We start from the raw sequence: 20,669 nt of genomic DNA, 5'->3' as shown, positions 1-20,669 counted from the left end.
GTAATTATCTGCCCAAGCTCTTCAAGAATGAGTGTGCTTCAAACACAGTGGTGCTCATGCTGTGGGTGAATTAATTAAAGCACCAAGAAAGTCATGCTTAGCAATGAGAACAATTGGCTTGATGCACTCTAATGTAGATTTACTCACAAAGACCTAAGGGCATGAGAAGTAACTGCTGTGAGCATCTACCACATATTGGAGCATACTGTAATTTCTGTGTCTCTGTTTTGAACTTAGACTACTAGTCATACAGCAAGTGGCTCTTTCACCTGCATCTGTTCATCCTGTCGCATTAATGGTGAAGACAGCTGTCCCCATTATGCTTCAGTGGGGTGAAGTATAGTGAGAACATAAGTCTGGAGAAGACATTATGTGTAGGCAAGAAGGTCAGGAAGGTGTCCAGGAGCCTGGAATGGAAGTAATTCAAATGAAGCTCCTATCTGACAGCAGGACCCAGAGACGTGTTACTGCCAAGCCATCTGGGATGGAAATTCGGTAATGAGAGGACAATACTGCGCCATTCCATCGTCTGTGTTGATTTCCTGGAGGTTGCAAGCCTTGATATATGATGAAATCCAGAGCAGGAGAGCGAGGACTGGATTGACAACCTTTGTAAGAATTCAGCCCAATAAGCAATAGTCACCCCTAATGCAATTAGACTTTAACAGCCTAATTCAGTTACAGATGAAATTTCAGAGGTATCACTGTGGATAAACACTGTGTGTGTGTCACAGTTCATCCATTATTTAGCCAGTTAGTCTCAGAAGCCAGGTTTGCATTAGGTTACTGGGAGCTTGCCTGTGGACATGTATAGGCAGAAGTAATCAATAGCAAAGGCCTACTGCTGTCCTTATCAATGTCAATGAGTTTTGCAAACCTGCTTCAGAGAAGAAAGGGGTAGCATTTAGGTCTTCTATCACATATTTGAAAATACATTAGATCGAATGCAGGCTGATCAAATAAGTCTCTGCCTATACAGCATTGAATATCACTATTCATCAGCGTACTGTTATTGCTTGATTTCACATGGGCTGCATTGCTTTTGTTGATAATAATTTCAGACTTTATTTGGTTAAAACTGTGACTCCCTATATGAACACTTTTGCTAATTTAGTTCAAGATTCTGTTTATTTAGTTTATATGAGGAAGAAATAACTTTATATTGAAATGAATTTGGTTTAAATTGGATCAGAATTGATTGCCTGTAGACACTGGTGAGTCCACAAACTTTGGCAACCTAGTAATAATGACAAGCTTTCCCTCTTTCAAGCTCTGTAATAAGTCAATTGTTTCTCACCCACTCATCTTCCAGCAAGACTTTCCACAGTGAATTAGAGTTAATTTTGGTATCTTTTTACTCCTAACCTCCTAAAACCATAGACAAATAATGTGTAAAAGTCAGAAGCACCGTAGATAACATTTTAAATTATTAGAATGTATCAGTTGCATTTAACCTTCTAATAGAGCTTGGGGGTCTTTCTGTTTAGTTAATACTGATTTTTTTTTCTTATGTATTATGTCTTAGTGGAAACTTTAAAACATTTGGTTCACTTTTATAGCTGCACACCAAGTCTTCCGATTTAGCACAGTGCAGGTTTAGCACAGTGCAACGTACTATGGTGGAGCCAGCTAGCTTTTAGCTACTGTCACACTCCTCTTGTTCTAAAATTGGCCATTGACCAGTCTGATTTGCTTCACAATTTAGAGAAAATTAAAGCTTATTGCCCTAGTGCTGCTTATTGGCAAATAGGAATTGCTGGGACTTAAGGATATCACAGATCTGTCCATTTTTTCTTGTGTTCTCTGCAACAGAGGCCCAGAAAAAAAGGGACGCAGCATCACACCAATGTATCTGCTCATTAGTGAAAATCCTGTCCCTAGGGAAACTGTGCTGTTGGGCATATCCGTTGATTGGATTCAAAAGAGCTGAAATAGTGCTATGTCTCTGGTAGTGGATTGTTCCATGGCAGTGCTACCAGCAGTATCCAGATAATGTCTAAGGTCTGAAATATATTCCTTTTTAAATATCTGAAAGATGAGATATTGGAAGAGAGGTAGTTGTTGCTTTGTTTCAGTTGGGCACTAACGTATCACAATAGGAGCAAGAGTAATGATACTTTACAAGATTTTGGTTTTGCCTTTTTGTTGCTGTTCTCCCGAGGCAAAACAAAACCACGCACTAGCAAGCAGAAACTACCAGTTTAGAGGAAAAAGTAGAAGTGAATGAAGGTGGTAAGAGAAAAGTGGCGTGTCTTGTTGCAATGACAAGACAAAATCAGATACAGTTGCAAACAAAAATCTTTGTCCTATTAGTAATGATTCGTGTCTGTCTTTTTCTGGTGGTTAGACATCCCACTCCTGGAGAATGTAAGGCTAATGTCTAAAAATGATGACAGTGAAATTATATCAGATTTGAAAAAAGCCATTTGTTCGAGGAAACAGCCTATAACCTCTTACATTGTGCAGCAGTAGAAAGCTAAATAATGTGAAGTTATTGTCATTTAATGTTGGACATCAAGATGTGGCATTGTCAGACTGAAGGGCCTGAATGAGGTCTGAAAATACATTAGGAACTAAATTATTATAGTCATACTCAAGTAGTGGAGTTTCATTTTAGAAAGTAGTTTCACTGTCAGATGCAGTATGAAAGAATTTACAGGAATTATGATGTCTGGAAACATTTGAAAGAATAATTTGCATTTTTTTTTCATCTTTACTACTGATACATCTGTAGCCTGTGACAGAAAAGCAGACAAAATTACCAGAAGTTTATATTGCAGGATTTCTATCCAAAATGACTAATAGTAATGCCAGAATCTCCTAGAAATAACATTCCCTTTGGAAATTCAAGATACATTTTTTCAGACTTAGGAATTCAACATAGTTAAAGTTTACATGTCTAAAGGCACGTCTGAATATAAGCTTGTTGAATCAGAAAAAGGATCTGCATACAGATCACATCTTGTATTAGTCATACAACAGGTCAGATTAGATAGTCTCTTCTTGCCTCAAAAGTTCTATGAATCAAATCCAGTTTCTGAACTTTGGAAGCATCTTAGATTTCCTTTTCTTATGCAAATCATGTTTATTTTTTTCCCAGAGTACTTAATCATCTGCAAACAGTGTCACTTGAATGAGATCAGGTTAAATCCAGTTCATTGAATTAAACAGTTTCAATAGCTTTACTTTCTTTGAAGACTACAGGAAGCATTCTTATTAGATAATCAAAGTAGTAATTACTACTCTAAAATATGTACTTGAACACTGTGTAGACTGTATTACCAAGGACAATGGAAATGTGATCCGATCCTGCCCAAGGGTCAGATCATGCCAGCTGTATCTCAGATGACATTGCCACTTGTCCCACAGAAAATTACACCACTCATAATGCATTTTCAAATCCCACATCCCCTTTTTTGAAGGTACACAAAATATTCCTTAATTTGTATTTTCCACTTCTATATGAAAAAATGAGTGAAATTTGGCACACTGTACTGTTGCCCAATCTTTCATTTATCCCTAAGGTATTGCTACTATCCTTGATGGGTCGGAACACTTGTTTTTTTCTGAAAGTTGTGGTTGGAGTCAACATCAACCCAACAAAACCGCTAATGATAAGATTTTCTCCCTTTTGAGAGTTGCAATCAAATCAGTATCTTGTGTTATGTGTTGCTGGATACATCCATTTGCTTCTTCGTCTAACAAAATGGTTTATTATTGCTATCTCTCTATAATCCTGGTCTACCACATGTGGCTGATCCAGGAATATTCAGGAGCATTGAGGGATGGGCATTAAGCAAGCATCATGATTAAGTACATATAGAGGAGGGAAAAAAAAAAAATCTTGTTGATAGGTCATCCATTCATGCACTTCTTCACTAACTGTTGCTGAGGCCCGTAGAAGTCTTAGCAATATTTCTTGGTGAATGCAGATGGTTCACTGGGACAAGGTCACTAGTATTTATTTTTCTGAGGCTTAGCAACTTCTCATTCGTACCTTCACTAAAGAAATTTAGTGTCCAGTATCTTTTTTCGTTCTCTAATCTGGCACTATAAGCAATCACTTTGCAAAAGCAGAGAACGTGGGCACCAAGGTCTGTGTAACCCACATGAAAAACATGTTACCTTCGCATAGAGAACTGCAGGGGCTGCTGTGTTGGTGAAACTTTAGAAGTAGAGAAGTGAAGATACATCCTCTTCAGATGCTATTTTCAAAGGACGAGACCATAAGAATGGGGTTTACATACTTAGTATGTTTTGTGCATTATTCATGGATTATACTTGAATAGGTGTTTGTAGGACAGGCAGGAGTATATATTTGTTTCCCTCAGTAGGGACAAGGCAGAACTGTAATTCCTTGAAGGCTGTTACTTTACAAGGTATCAAAGAAGCTTAATGCTCCTGCTGGTAAGAATAGTTATCTGAAATAGTTTGGTCCTAAATCTTCGTGGTGATGTATCAAATACAATATTATTTTACATAATTTCAAGTAGTAAACTTTATTATGATTATTAATGATAGGCATTAATGGATTATAATGATATATCTATACTGCATTTTTCATAAAGCAATTTCAATTAATTTAAACTCTCCTTAAGAATCTTTGACACCCTCTACCAGAAAATGACTATTTTATTTATCCATGATCATTCCACACTTCTTTGGTTCCACTAATTACTGCTTCAATTCTCAACTATTTGTTCAGATCACCTTTAGCTGTGATTGCCATAAATTAAAATACAGCAACAGTTTGTCAGACTTCAGATAAACATGTAGATTTACTAACCAAAGTATATCCTGTGAGATAATACCTAAGAAGACTCCACACATGAACCTATTCTATAGAATAGGGTTATATTGCTACACTGTGTGCAGTTACTCAGACAGGTGTTTGCCACCTTAAGTAATCAGTCAATTATTTTATGTCTCAAGACAGCCTGAGATCTGCAGTTAATGTTTATCCCCTTTCTGAATTTTGGCAACTTGATTTGTCTAAGTAGGACCTCATCAAACAATGATTGTTGAATTTCTGAAGTCATATACTGACACAAAGGTCATTGACTAAAATGATAATAAATGAGGTTGTACAGTTTGAACAGCTACTTTTGAAAGCTGTGTCCTGGGTTTAGGGAAAACTAAACACTAAACTCTAAGAGCTTATTGTTCACCCTTGTGTACTATGCAAATTTTCATTAAAGTCTATGGCTTTTGATTGATACCAACTGGCATGTTCCACAGAAGTCAGGAAGCTGAGCTCAATTTATACCTAATGCAACAAAGCTGCTCACGATCTAGTGAGTAAGCAAGCACAGTCATGAATCTCAAAAATCAAGATCATAAAAGGTCACAGTCACTTATAAACTGGATTAGCATGTTGGATCTACACTGGCATAATAAATCTCAAAACTATCCACGCAAATTTGGAGTCTACTTGTTTAGTTTTTCAAATTCAGGTCTTTTTCTCATGGTTGATTGCAGTCTGAAAAAGTGTGCCTGTGTGTTTTGTTTATTAAGTCTGGATAAATAACGCTGTGGAAGAAGTTAGGAACTTTTTGCAGTCGTGGCTGGGAAGTTGTATTTAATAAGTATAAAACAACTTTTTCATAGTTTAGATTTTTTTTTTCTTTCCTTCAATTGTTAACAAATTTAGATGCACTTAAGCACAGACCTTTAGATGCCCAAACCTAGATGCACTTAAGCACAGATGCATCACTTATAGCTGCCTCTGCCACATTCCAACCTCCGGATCCGGTTGTATTTCTGGGTGTCTCTTCCTCACTCAGAGTTATAGTTAAAAAAGAATCAGCATAATATTTGCTTTCCATGTACTCGCATACCCTGCTAAAGTTTTACTAGTATCAGGAGCAACGTGTTTCCCTGAGTCCTGCTCTTGCTCCTACTTGTCTCAAGCTCCTACTTGTGATACAGAGGTTGCCTACTTATAGATTGAAGTCCTTCATGTCTATTATACTAAAATACTGTTCATAAAAAAACAAGGCATCTATAGATTTATTCTGACCGCTTTTGTATAATTTCTATGCTTACTGAACCTCAGTAGTAACCAGTTATGAACCATATAAATAGGCATCATCAGACTCCCAACAACATAACAAATACTGTATGTAGAACAACATATAAGCAATTTTATGTTTTCCGTAACTGAAGCTAGAGGATTTTCTCGTTTAAACTAGAGGGTCAAATACTTGTAATACTTCTGGATTCAAAGGATTGGTATGATGCGTGGGTAAATCTTATTCATTACCAAGTGTGTTCTAATGATCTGATTTTTATCTCATTTTACTAGATTTTAGTTGTACTTGTCATCAGGCTTCTATTCACTTTCAAAACTTCTGTTTTGACTTTTCTTCTTTTGTAATTTTCTTTAAGTAGTCCAAGTTTGCTTCAGTATTTTCAAGCCAGATATTCTGTAAGAGTCACTTTTGAGCCTTTTGTCATAAGCTGATCTTTGACAACACAGAAAGAATTTCAAATACAGTGTGGAAATGCTTTGGTATTTTCCTGCTGTTTGTCAAAACGTTTTTGATTTTAAAGGGGTGTATTTTCCTGGATCTTCATGTTCTGATTGACAACTTTTTTTTTTAAGTAACTTTTTTTTGACTTGCTCTGTAAAATTAATTTGAATAATTATCATATTTCTTCACTGAAGTGTTTGTGCTTTTTTTTTAAAAAAAAAAAAAAAAGTGCAGTGATTGTTTCTGAAGAAACATCATCATGAATCAGTTGCTGTATTTCCAAAGATGTAGAGGTCTTGGAATTGTCTCAATATATGTTTTTAATCTTTATCTAAGATCTAAGAAGAAAAACACTTAAAAGATGTCCCTGTAAGGAATCAGTCCAAAAGTCATATGAATCCCAACCTAACTCTCCTTCAAATTCAGTCCGTGTCTGCAAACTTTCCCCTTTCTTGGAACTGGACGTGTTTAGAAATGACAGTCATAAAAAGAATTCTGAAATGATTTTCTTTCTTTGACCAGTCAATGTACAAATCACCTGCATAGAAGCATAGAAGTAGGATAAACCTTCTTAAGAATTTGCTATGTCTGGTTTTCTGCAGTCAGAGAAAGAGGCTCTTTTTTTTTTTTTTTTTTTTACACGCACCTAACTCACAGATATATTCCACATGGTCCTTGTGAACCATGTACCAAATTTATTTTTTTTTAGCTCCTGCTGTGTAAAGAACACAGTATGTGAGACGGGTAATGCTACTCTACCTGAAAATAAAGATGTATAAGAATACTCGTGTGAACGTCATTGTTCAGTGATAAAGTTCTAATTGCAGAATTCAGTGAATGTTTTACAACGATTAATCAATGTACTACATCTACTTTCTTGTTCTGGAAGCAGAACACCATTACAATGACAATTTATTGTATACTACAACATAATATTTACAATTGAAATGCTAAATGATAGAATTACTCTCAGACTTAAAGAAATCTAGAAATAATCATTTGTTTGTGGGCTTTTTTCTGCATTCCTTTTAAAATTCTAATGTATGTGATTTGCATGGGCATTGTAAAATAAGCTGGTTGTAGGACATTTCTGAGTGAGAGAAATCATTTGACATAATAGCAAATACCTTAGCAAATCTTCAAGCTGTTCTATTCAATTTACAATGTTATAATTTTGCCATATAGGGCACACAAAGGAATGATAAAAAAGCTGAATTATGATGTGGTGATACTGTAAAAGAACTATGATTTTACAATGGATCTGAATCTGAAAAGAATAGAAATTATATGTAGTCTGCTTTCCTTTTTTTTCTTTTCAAACAACCATATTAAAATTTTATCACAGGTTCGAAGAAATGGAGTTAGTTTATTGGAGGAGTCTGGTGAAGAAAAAAATTATCCTAACATTCTATTTTACATTTGTATTCTTTCAAAATTAGTCTATGACTATTTCTTCTTATCTTATGAAGTTGCAGAAGTAATTTTTGGAGCTGTATTTTAAAATCAAATATTGAAAATAAGCCTGAGATCAATAAAAAGCTAAATTATTCAGTATTAGTAAGAACAAAACATTCCATTCCACCATTATTGTTGATAAATATTGAAATAAAATCTGAGTATTTCTGAAGTAAGGGAATATCTTATCTTTACAAAGAAAAGTGTGAGTCTAAAATCCACTTGAAGACTAGTTTATTTTTTTAAATGCTGTTCTCTTTTTAAATTGAAAAAGAATTATGACTAAAGCTTTTCTTGTGTTGAGCTATTTATGTAAAACAAGGGAAAGATATCAAGAAGAAGATATTTAAATAAGATATTTAAATAACACAACCAAAATAACTTCAGTAAAACAAAGAACACATCTTAAGCATTTAAAAACTAAGTTCAACATTTCATTGCTCTGAGAATTTCTCAGACTATGAATGGTGCGCTTTCCAGTTCAAAACGTGAAGCATGTGTTGAAACATTCAGGCAACTATGCCCTTCTGCTATTGGCAGAGCAGAAATTTTAGTGGAAGCACCTTTTCATATCTAGATGATGCCAGATGTTTCATAGCTACGGCTGCCACTGTATGAGAGATGACCTAGTATAGTATTCATATACTTCATAGCATGTATATAGAAACACAATGTTACTCACTGTATCCTGCTCAGCTACCACAAGAAAGGGCAGATAGTACAATTAGATAAATTGATTTTAGTTTCAAGATGAAAAATGAGTAGAAATGTTGAAGTATAATTGTGAAAATGTTTATGAAATATTTTCATGAAACTACTTTACAATTTCAGTAAGAATAATATTCAAATTAGGCTGTAATTCTTTTGTTTGCTTATTAATCAGCCTTTTGCTGTTGCACTTCCTCTGCATTTTTACCAGCCAGAAGATCTTTATGATAGTGTTTTGATTGAAGATATTATGAGGAATTAAGAAAATAACATTTTACTGAAGAAAGGACTTTTTTTTGTTTTTTAAATCAGAGTAAGGCTACTTAAAATACACTTGATGGGAGAATATTAGCTTTTGCAAAATTGAAAATGGGTAGAATGCAAAGAAAGTAGAAAAAAGTCTTTTTGCCTATAAGTGTAGTTTTTTTTGCCTCTGTAAATATCATTTTCATATACCATTAACAATCCACTTCCTCTCTTTTATGATGATAAATATTTTTAATGTTCTAAATATTCCCTGAATACTCAGACCACATAAGGCGTCTACATGCTGGATCTTTCCAGACAGCTTCCACTGAAGTCTAGAAGATTTCTTAGGTCTTAATGATTTTTTTGGTTGGCTCATTTGAATTCAAACCTCTGACATGTTGTGTCTTTACAAACTAAAGTTTCTGGGGTTTATAAGACTTTTTGAGCCTTCATAAAGTGTAGTACTATCAGTTGTTTCAGTTAACAGACTTTTGCTATTTTTTTTTTATTAATAGAAACAAAAGGGGAATTTGCATTTTTGTCTTCATGTGATTATTGAGTGCTTTATGTGAGGCTTCATATAAAGTTAACAGAATTTAAAGAAGAAAGAAGAGAACATGAATATTCCAGTGGCTGAAAGAGGGATACAGAGATAGAAGGCAGACCATTTTTAATTTTTAATTATTTAATGAGCCTTCAAAATATGCTGTGTCCTTGCACTGTGTAATATAATATAGTATATTATATAGTATATATTAGTGTATGTATATATGTATTAGTATAGTATAGATTAGTATAATAGATATAGCACATCCCAAAGTATAGCCAATGGTCACTGTCAGGATACCCCTATTATTTCTTCTCTGTTGAGTGTTGATGACTAATTTGTAAGTAAAAATTAAAATCTGGGTAAGACTGACATACTACAAGATTATATCAGACAGTAGTCCACACCAATTAGTACACTTCTCTTTCACGAGAGATATGTCAGCAAAGATGTACTATTGAGATTTCTGTTGATTTGTCCTTTTTAAAATTATTTTATTTTTTATTAACAGCAGGATGTGATACTAGCATGGGAGATGGCAGTTTTCCATAGATGACGGTGAATTGTATAGCAAGGTGATGGATACCATCACAAGGACAAACCAGCAAGGAGATAAAAGATACAAGAGCAACCATGCAGCAAGAAATAAATGGAAAGGTTTACACTCTTTAAAGATATGGATCACCATGCCGTGTTTGAAGCTATAGGGCTTTGCAAAGAATTTTGCTTGAAGAGACCAGCAAACACCTGAGATTGAGGTAAGCATTCTTGCTCTGAGCACTGAGGAGGTGGGTAACAAGCAGGTGATGGCAAGTTGTAGCACTTGTGGTGTTGGTAGAGACAGCATAAGGCCACCTGGTAAAGACAGCTGTCACAGAGAGTTATGTTCATCACTCCATCCATTTTATGCTGCTTGGCACACAATTAGGCTGCAGTAAAGCAATGGTTAAAAGAGTAATTGTATAACATGCAGTGTTATGGGGAGCGCAACCCCAATCTTTTTCTAGCTCCCTGTTCAGCCAGTGGAAGTTTTCCCTCCTCCCTCTGCTTGTGAGGCAATTATTTTAATTCAACAGCTTTCAATGCTGCAAAGATGACTTTGGTGGAATGAAACTGTTCTTGTGGAGTTGAGGTTGAATAGTTATGCTTTTCTTTTCTCGGTGAGACAGCACACATCATGAGTTGGAGCTGCATTTGATACTTGTTGTATAACCACGCATACTACAGAGGATGCAACTCACCATTTTGAAAGGTTTACTTTTAGCAGCCTGCAGCAAACTCATGTCTGCTGCTTTTCCAGTCATTAAAATGCAATCATTTTGGTGACGGCTTCCTTTCTCATAGCGAGGTCACACCATGTGCTGAAGTTACAGACTACATTTTTATGAAGAAAGGTAGTTTCTAAAATTTGCAATGTTAGTTGCTTGTTCCTTTTCCTTTCCTAGTTCAGTATAATGAATGTCAGAGAAGTTTCTAGCTTTGGAAAGAGTGCACATATGTAGAAGGAAGAAAACTTCTACTTATGTTTAGTACTTCTACCACAAGATAGAAAAAAGAGAGTGGGAAAACAACACAACTAACTGAACGCAGAAATACAGAAGGCAATTTAAAAGATTAAATTGAGCCTTAAATACATTACAGATCTCAGAACTGTAATGGACTCTTCAAGTGACACTATTGCAGTTAACATTGTTTAGAAAATGTGGCTGCCCTACTATTACTTTATTGTTTGACTAGTTTGCCAAGACATCATGCTTTCCATGCTGGGGCTGTAGCTTTATGTGTGTTGATCCAAAAGCTGGTATCAATTTTTCATTGCCACCATCTAAATGGTACCCAGTTCTTTCAATATTATTCTGTTGCAGAAATGCAGGGATTTTTTTCATTTTTCTTCTCATTCCTTAGCCTTATGATTCCTGTACTTTATATTGTATGTAAATATCAATGGATGAAACCTCCATGCAGAAAGTTCTGGAATTGTAATGACAAATCTATGTGTTTTTTTACTAATAGCTTTAATAAAAATTTCAGGCCCTCTCCTTTTCTATAGTTATGGGGGGGTTGGGATTTTTTTGTTTGTTTTGTTTTGTCTGGAAGTGCTAACTGATGGATAAAATAGGTTTATTTTATATTATTTATTTGGAAAATCTGCTGCTAGTTTCCATGGTTGCTCAGAGATCTAAAAAGGTGAATGAATTTTAAATATTTAAAAATCTACCACAAGTAGCGTGTATTGTCAACTCCAGAGATAAAGAGAAGAATCATTTTATGGACATTTAAGTCTAATGTTTAGAGGAAGGGAAGAGATACTATCTGTATCTTCAAGGAGGAAGAGAGTAATTCAGTTATCACATGGATGTTGAGAGCTATGCAGTGTTTATCGGAATAAGAGAGCAGAGGGAGCATATTAGCTTAATGTGGACTCTGAAACACTGTACCCATCTCTTCCCATATGAGAAGACGTATTTGCAGATGTGACCAATATTTCTTAAATGCCAAACTTTGCTAGCTTGCAAATTACAAGATGTTCATCATTTATCATATTATTTTAGACCACTCTTGTGGCCTGTCACTATAGCAACTCTATTGGCTTCTGCAGCAACACCTGGTCCTATCAGTAGCTATATACTGTGGAAGTTTGTTCATAAATAATCCATGTGAAAGTGAATGTAGCTGTCATGTTAATTTGTGGCTAACCTGGTTCTGGCAAGTTTATAATTATATTTATGAAGCAAATAAAGCAGATTGTTTGCTTTTTCTTCTGCAATGACTTAACACAAACTGACAGAAACAAATAAAAGAAGCTTCACTAATCACAGTCAAAGTAAAAAAGAATGTCATAGGGACGTTCTAGATACCATCTCACGAATATAGTCCTAAACCTGGCCTACTGTCTCTCTGACCTCCAGTTAATAGACAGTGTGGTGCTCTTGTAAATGTGTTTACCTTCAAAGCAAATATTATATACAAGGTTACTTGCTTAATTCCCTCCCTCCTACACTACACTTCCCACCTTCAACTCTTTCCTAATCTTGTCCACCCTGCTCTTAGAGTTGGAGATAACACTCACAGATGACATATAATAATCAATAACACTGATGTTTAAGAATATTACTTTAAATCAAGAAAGACACATTTTGGTTAAGCTTCTGTTCACCATTCAGTCTAATCAGTGGATAATAGCAAATTGAGAATTTGCAGCTCACTTGAGTTCCAGTGTCTCCTCTCCAGAGGAGACATTTTGTGGCGGACCGTTTCACACATAGGTCATAGAATTGCTAGCTTTGGAAGGAGTCAAAAATAGTGAATTGTACTGTTTTTTTTTTTTTTTTCATTGCTCTCAATAGCTGAATATATGGGTAGGAGGTAGCTGGAGAAGTAGAAGAGTCTGCAATTCCACCCTTCTTTTGCTTCAACAGACATTTCAACTAGGAATTGCAATATTGCTGGTATAAAGTAGGAGAAAATAATCTCAGACTGAAAATGAACTGTTTGAGAAACTGTAAGGAGAAAGTGTACCCACAGGACATAATATCCTCTGGAATTACTCCTTATACATCACTGTCTGATGAAAACTTTCTGATTATATTTAGAGGAGTAGAGTGTTATCTCTTTAGCCAAGATAAACAGCTAAGTTGACAAAATATTGATTGTCATCAGTAGGCATTGCAGTTTGATACTGAAAAAGATATGCAGATGACATAATTATAGTTCCTTGTCTCTACTCCTGTTTGGTAAAATGACTATTTAAATTATTAGCAAATGTTATACTTTTTTTCTTTCTCCTGTCTGTAAAGGTATTCTGCACTCTATTTGCATTCCGGCAAAGGAAATAAATTTATTTTATCCACTAAAGGATTACTAATGCACATGTTTAATTTATTTGAGATCCTATTTTTACTATTTCCTGTATTACAGGATACTTTCATTAATTTATATATAACAATTTATCATAATTATGCCAATTACTCTTTCTGCCATTCTCTGGAAAGAATTCTTTAAATACAGTATATACGACAAGATTTACAAAACAGAATAACCAAATAACCAGCTGAAACCAAAGGAAATCTGTTTTCAGGAGTAAAGTCTGTACAACACAGCTACAACTCACGCTGTAGTATTGTTGCTATAGAAAGTTAGCTTCTTCAGTTTCCTGCCTTGTCTTTTGTAAATGCCAGGGTAGTTAGGAATGTCTTTGAGTTTATATCTGTGTATATAATTCATAGAGGAATTACATTTGGAGATGCTGAGGATAGCTGACCTGCTTTTATCCCCGGAAGGATATCCATTCAATGGATCCCTGAAGAAAAAAAAAGAAATTCCTACCTTGTGATAGTGTAATACTTAACAACAATGAAACATGTGCATAAAAATCTTGTTGAATTGAACAAGGTCATTAATGCAGGAGCAGCAAGTGAGAATATAGTAACAAATGAGACAGAGAAATGAACCCCACTGTTCATTGGACCTAAAAGAGAGGACAGGCTACCTCAGTGTCACAAGGATACAATGTCCAGCTAATGAATCTGACCTTAGTAGTTCTAGTGTATGCAAAGGGGGGACAATCCCAATAAACTGTGTACCTAGTTAGCGTTTTGAAAGAACTCCCTCCTGAAAGCTGAAAGAAGTTATGAATGGGTGATTTAATACGATTTTAAATATCAATTCATGTTAGAAAGTTTTTGTCTGAGCAGCCTATTACATGAAAATAAATCATACCAGAGCAACTTTGATAGGTGCATCTGATTTGAATAATCTTGCATGTATTAGATATCAGCACTGGCCAAAACCATAATTACCTCTGCATGTGTATCTTTAAGATTGGGTTATCATATGATCCAAAAACAGTATTCAAAACAGAACCCTTACAGTATCTCACTGAAAGGCTATGTAATCTGCATGGGATGCAGTCCCAGTAGACACAGAGTGAAGGTTTGCTCTTGGCCGAACTGGTAATACCACTTTTTTTCAGAAAAGAAGCATCATGAGGTTCTCTGCTTTTCCCAGGGTTAATACCCGTAAGGGGAATCAGATGCAATGTGCATGCTCCTTTGCCTGTGCACAATTTCTTCTTGACATGTCTTAGTTTGTTCCTTCAGGTGATTGACTTGTGGAGTGAGTCATAAGTATAGAGGTGCTGAGAATCCAGAAATAATCTACAGAAGGGAGAAATAAGGTAATTATGCCTATACTTTAGTCTTGTAAATCTTTAACATTTGGCAGTGAAAGGAGCTGAAGTGTATCACTAAAGTCTGCCATAATCAGGTAAAATATTATGCATACCTGGAATGCTTTGAGGGGCAAATGAAAGTCAAGAAATGAACTGGGGAGATACGACTCCAGAATTTCTGTTAGCAATGATTAGCTTTATATTTTTGCTTGCATTCCTCTTGCATGTATCTGTGTGAAAATGGTATGACATTTCCTATGACAATCTTTAATAAGATTGCAACATTTTCATACACAGATTTTTTTTGCTATGACTTATCCCATTGTCTCCAATGAGAATGCTCCTGTAAAAAGATGAATGAAAGTATTTGGTTATCTGTCAACTTTTTGCTTAATCTGTCTACTCTAAATTCTACTGATGTCTGCCTTTAAAAATCAGCATTTCTGCAGCCTTTCCAGTTTCTTGACCTTTGTTAGTTGCTTTTAGATTCAGATTTGGAAAACACCATGTACAGTCCTGCTCTTTCATGTTTTCTTTTTCTTATCATAAAGACAAGAATGGTGTCAATTGCCAGACGTTTGTTATATGAGAGAGAAAGGATGGTTTTAAAACATAGGAGAGACTTTGGTAAAATATGTTTTTTGAGTGCAAATATGATTCAGCAATTAAATTTGATTTGATAATGAAAAAAAATAAATCAAGAACAAAAGCCAAACAAATTTTCTACTACAACAGGGGGACAGCCCATTCCCCAAACCCCAGACTGTATCTTAACGATGTTAAATGATGGTTTGCAATTTCCCTACACAAAACCTTAGCAAGCAGCTTTCTAAACTTTCTTAAGACTTTTCAAGTAGTAGCTGCAGCTAATGTGAACCACAGTAAATAAATCTTACCATCACTTTGTGGTGTTACTACAGGTTTCTAATTTTATAGCTACTTAATTGGAATGAATAAATAAATATTTTTTACTGTGGAGCTGAAAATTATTATATTTTACTGGAACAGCAGAATCTTATCCTAATTGTTATTGATTATGCTAACCTACAGCAGATTTACAAATATTTCTGAGCTTGTAAAAATATTAAGTATTTATTTGTGTCAATTTGAATTTGCAGAATACATTGTACTTGTTTTTCTTCAAATGATTGTCTCTATCTCAAGTTACTTTTTTAGGATTATTTATTTTTTCTCCTTGCTTTAGTTAGCAGGAAAATGTTGGATAGTGACTAAGTGGTCCCAAATCTCAAAGCTTTTTCCACCAATTGATCAAAACAGAACTCAGGTGGAGAACTGCAATTTGGGGTTATAATTCTTGGGTGTTGGTAAACTGATTTAAGGTAGCTAATGCCATTCATCACTGAAATAAAAAGCCTATGGGATTGAAGAACCAGATAACTTTAGACCTCAGATTAAGTAGAAAAGATCAAGTGTACATCTGAAATAACAGCAAGTTTTCCACCCCAAATATTCTCAGCACAAAGCACAACATATTTTGATCAGAGAGTATCTAATATGACGTTTGCAAACTTCATAAAATATACATACCTTTCTCTGTCTGATCTTAAAACACTTAGGCTTTGAAGAAATTATTATGAAGTCAATCTTGTTCATTTATTTTTGTTCTGTTTATTGCATTCAGGGGTAGAGAGGAAAGATACTAAAATGAGAGAACCTGGTAAAGAGAGAAAACAAATTCTTGTTTATAAAATGAAAATGAATAATAAATTTAATAAATAAATAAAGTATAGGGAAGCCTGAAATGATTCTGTAGGAATGATTCAAGCTAACTATTTTAAAGCTTCTAATAGGAGTTTAGCTGAGAAGAGTTATTGAACATACTGCCATTTCCTTGTATACACACCTGGATTTCCTTTGTGTGGAAATCAAGGAATGTGAAGATAGCGTGCAGCCACATCTTGACCCACAGTGTGCAGGCTGGAGGTAGCCTAGCATGCACCCAGACCTAGAAATTTTAGGGTGCCCCCATTTCAGATGTATTCAGTGCATGTATCCAGCCTGAAGAAGAGAAGGCTCTGGGGAGACCTCATTGCAGTTTTTCAATACTTATAGGGGGCTTATAAAACAGATGGAGAACACCTTTTTGCTCAGGCAGATAATGATAGGACAAAGGAAATGGTTTTAAACTAAAGGAGAGGAGATTTAGATTAATGTTAGTAGGAAATCCTTCACTCAGAGGGTGTTGGGGCACTGACACAGGTTGCACAGAGGAGCTGTGGATGCTCCATCCCTGGAGGTGTTCAAGGCCAGGTTGGATGAGATCCTGGGCAACCTGATCTAGTGGTACGTGTCCCTGCCCATGACAGGGGGTTGGAACTAGGTGATCTTTAAGGCCCCTTCCAACCCAAATCATTCTGTGATTCTATGTTAATGTATTCTCCTTCTGTGGAAGACAAGTCAGTCTACAGGACTGCTGCTGTAACAGCACTGCTCTCTGTTGATTAAGCAGCAGGTTAATATTACAGTCCAATGTGCAGGTGTCCTATACTGGCTATGATGCTTCTTTGAAAGAGATATCTACACCAAACAGAGGATGGAAACAGCCTTAAGTAAAATGTCTCTGTGTTAAAAATACAGAAATCTAAATGTCACCCTTGGTAAGGCTGGCATTGCAAGTTTGGTGCAGTCTGTTGAAGGGAAGCCAATGAAAACCGGAGGGAAGAAATAGAAAGCATCTGTCCGAAAAGAGGTGGTACCCAGTTCTAGCAGCACTAAAAGATGAAAAACCAACAATCTGCATCAGCCTGCATGTGCAACAAACTGTAGGAACAAGAGAAAGATGTTCAGTTCATCTGCATGCAGCAACTGCTTTGGGGCAGGGTACTTGGTTTCTCTTATTTGCTCTGCCTCTGGCCACTCACTGGCCATCAAGGTGTTGTATGTTTGTAGCCATCTATTCTGCCATTGCAGTACCTGGCATGCTGTGGCTCACTACTGATAGTTGCTGTACTGATCCTGGCTATGGAACCCACTCCCATCTCAACTGAACTAGCAAGGCTTTCAGCCTCACCGATGGTTCTCTCTTGATATGCTGTCTCTTTACCCCTTTACAGAAGCTGTTGTGCTTACGGACAGTGGCATAATGCAGGGCTATCTCTGAAAACTTCTGGACATTTTGGAAGGAAGATACTTGCAAAAAAAGGCTAAATGATAAGAACCTGAGAAACAAATAAAGGAATGATACAGTATATTTTATATGCTTCAAAGCTATTCTGTGCTTTAAAGTTATTCTAATAAGCAGAATTCCTGTCTCCCTACTGTTAATTAGGCTTATTTATTCTGGTCATCAGTTTTTCTTTTGTTCTGCAAGCGATTTTCTGTTCACTCCAAGTAATTTTCTGACTTGTTAAGGAGTTTGATTTTGACAGAAGACTAGAGGTCTCAAAGCTTTGAACTACCTACAGTTTTCAGATCAGTGACTCTCTTGAGGAAGTATATTGTTTCAGTGGTAAGAATTAAGGGGGAAAAAAAGGGGGTGATCGTGGTGGAGCTTGGGTTTACCTGCTTTGTTGATGTGCTAGGTGACTTACTGAAAACAGAATCAGCTGTTTCTCCTTTCTTAATAGAATTTGGAGGAAGATGGGAGGGCAGTGGGAGGAGTTTGGAGGATGTGGAGGAAGGACTTAATATTGCAAAAGTGACAAAGAAGGATACTGGAATGCATAGGAAAGAACTGAGGGTACCATAGAGAGGGACAGAGAATAAAAGGATGCGAGTCATAAAGCTATGGGAAGGATTTAGTTAGCCATACTCCTTGTGAAAGACGTAATTTAAATGCAGAAATTTTCTGAAGTCTCATATCTTTTCATTAATCTCCAGGTTAGCACTTCAAAAAGGCTTGCCATAAATTCAGCAGTAGACAGTTTCCTCCCTTTGGTGCAAGAATTCCCTGTATTAGGTTTTACACCTCCGTTTTTTTCTTTCAGAATTAGCGCCAAGCAGCTATATGCCACATGCACGCTTCTCTATTATAGGCAATCCCCAGGAAGCTCATTAAGTTTTCTTTATGGCTCCTATGCACTGCTGGAACCATACCTAAGTGGAGTGTCTGACTGTCAGTGATTAGATACCACGATGGTATATACTTTAGAAAATATCATAGTTGGCATACAGAAATAGACAAATATAACAGCACTGCAGAGGGCCATTTATTCAACAGGAATTTCAGTTGCATAAACAGTAACACTTACACAGTTCCTGACACTGGCTTCCAGTTTCAATAGCAAAATTATTTCTGAAAGAGCTCCTGTGTAACCATACTGTACAGCAGAAATAAATATATCCTAAATTCTGAAAAAATTGTGGATGTCAGAGATGAGCAGGTAACTAACTACTAGTTTAAAAATTTACTGTTTATAATTCTATTTTGAGCATATTGGTGTAAAATACTTCTCTGAGGCAAATACCCCCATGAGAAATATGATATTGGTGCAATTTTTGGTGGGTAATTGAGGGAAAATAATATTTTTAGTAAAATATTCCAGTTTAATGTGATGCTTATTGTTAAAACACAAGTGACGGACTGGAATAATGCCAACAGATAGTCTATTCTGAAACGAAATATGCCTGGTCTTTAACTCATAACAAGAGCTTTTATTGGTGCTTGTGCTGGTAATCATGAGGAACTGATGATGTTAGCAAGGACTACTACTTTGACAGTACTCTACTAAAAGTACTACGGTAAAATGTTCTTTTCCTTCTCCCTTTATTTTGTTCTGACTTTCCTCCCTTTCCCAAGCTTTCCCCCCTTTCCCAAGGTTTCTGATTATCAGTTAAAGTTCTTGACTCTATTTTTCCATGACCAGTCATCTTTTCTGTTTCGGCTCTCCTTACTTTTTTCTACAGCTACACCCTATTGATTTATTGCACATTTTTTGTTGTATTTAAGTAAATGGGTTGATGTTTCATACTAAAGTTATAGTTTCTAACACTTATGAGAAAACAGTAATAAAGCCATGATGGTCATAAGATCATAATGTGTATGCTTTGTAATGTTATGAGGCACAGCCCACTAAGGTGGTTGTACCAGTCATGTTTGAAAGCGTCTTGTAAAAAGTTAGTTAACGCATTGTATCTCAGCACCCACTAGTAGTCCAGTAATGCCACTAGTAAGTGCACAGTTCTACCTGTACCAGTTGGACTCAGAAAAGAAAGAATGTTTAAAATGTCAGTCCCCTTTTCCCGTATTTTCTATTGCTTGGTGCGGTCTAAGTAGAGCTACACATGTAATATTCTCTGTTTTGCACTGCAGTTCTCTGTTTTATTTATTTATTTATTTATTTATTTTTGAGAAACAGCTAAATTCTTGGTGACTTTCACTGCAGCCTTACACAGTGAGCTGTGAATCGCACCAGAACCATGTGTGATGTAACAGAACCATACATTCCACAGATTCCCTTTCCCAAAAGGTTAGTACAACCATTTTCTGAAGATTGTTACCTCATTAATAGCACCTTCACCATTTCAGCTGGACCCAGAATGACTGCTGAAGCTGAAGGGACGTCTTCATTGGTACACAGGGACAGAACTGGAAATGCTCATGCCTGTGTTCCTCTATACGGCCCATCTGAGCAGAGGGGAGAGCAGAGGTTACAGGCTGCGCCTCTCTGACCCAACAGCCCTGGGCATGGCTTGGCTTCCACCATACGTCAGAATAACAATGAGCTGCTCTAATTTCTCTTGGCAGAAAGAGCTCCCTGGAGGCATTTCTCTGTTTCTGAATACTTTGCGTTAGTCGCAGACACTGTTTAAGATACTATGTCTGTGTCAAGGATAGGGAATATGTTGCATAAAGCACTTTGCTCATAGGCCTGTTAAAGGCACCTTTATGTCTCTAATGGACTAGACCAGTGCATGAGGGATTAATCAAAGGGCAGAAATGATTCCCCTTCCTATTTCAAGAAATATTAGTATCTTACAGACCTTATTTTCATTTCCTTACAGCAATTCAGAAGCCAAATGAATGCTTCAGGACAAGTCTCTTATTACTCAGGGTCAGTAAAGGATGGGAGCTTTACTGAGGCAATATATTTACTTCTTGGAAGAG

At 36.1% G+C, this 20,669-nt stretch overlaps 1 protein-coding gene across 10 annotated transcripts in view; it reads left to right on the top strand.

The window, feature by feature from the left end:
* Positions 1–20,669, top strand: part of LOC310898179 (uncharacterized protein) — a 467,382-nt gene that overhangs the window by 201,415 nt on the left and 245,298 nt on the right. For 9 of the 10 annotated variants that reach the window (XR_014583048.1, XR_014583049.1, XR_014583050.1 and 6 more), the window contains 3 exons: positions 9,944–10,190; positions 14,532–14,608; positions 19,948–20,031. The gene's annotated coding sequence lies outside the window, so the exon portion shown is untranslated. Of the gene's footprint in view, positions 1–237; positions 613–9,943; positions 10,191–14,531; positions 14,609–19,947; positions 20,032–20,669 lie in introns of all 10 variants that reach the window. The other variant, XR_014583057.1, reaches the window with a different exon arrangement.

The sequence above is a fragment of the Anser anser genome, assembly GCF_964211835.1.
Source record: "Anser anser genome assembly, chromosome: 4".
Classification (NCBI taxonomy): domain Eukaryota; kingdom Metazoa; phylum Chordata; class Aves; order Anseriformes; family Anatidae; genus Anser; species Anser anser.
This window is presented reverse-complemented; position numbering and strand designations above follow the sequence as displayed.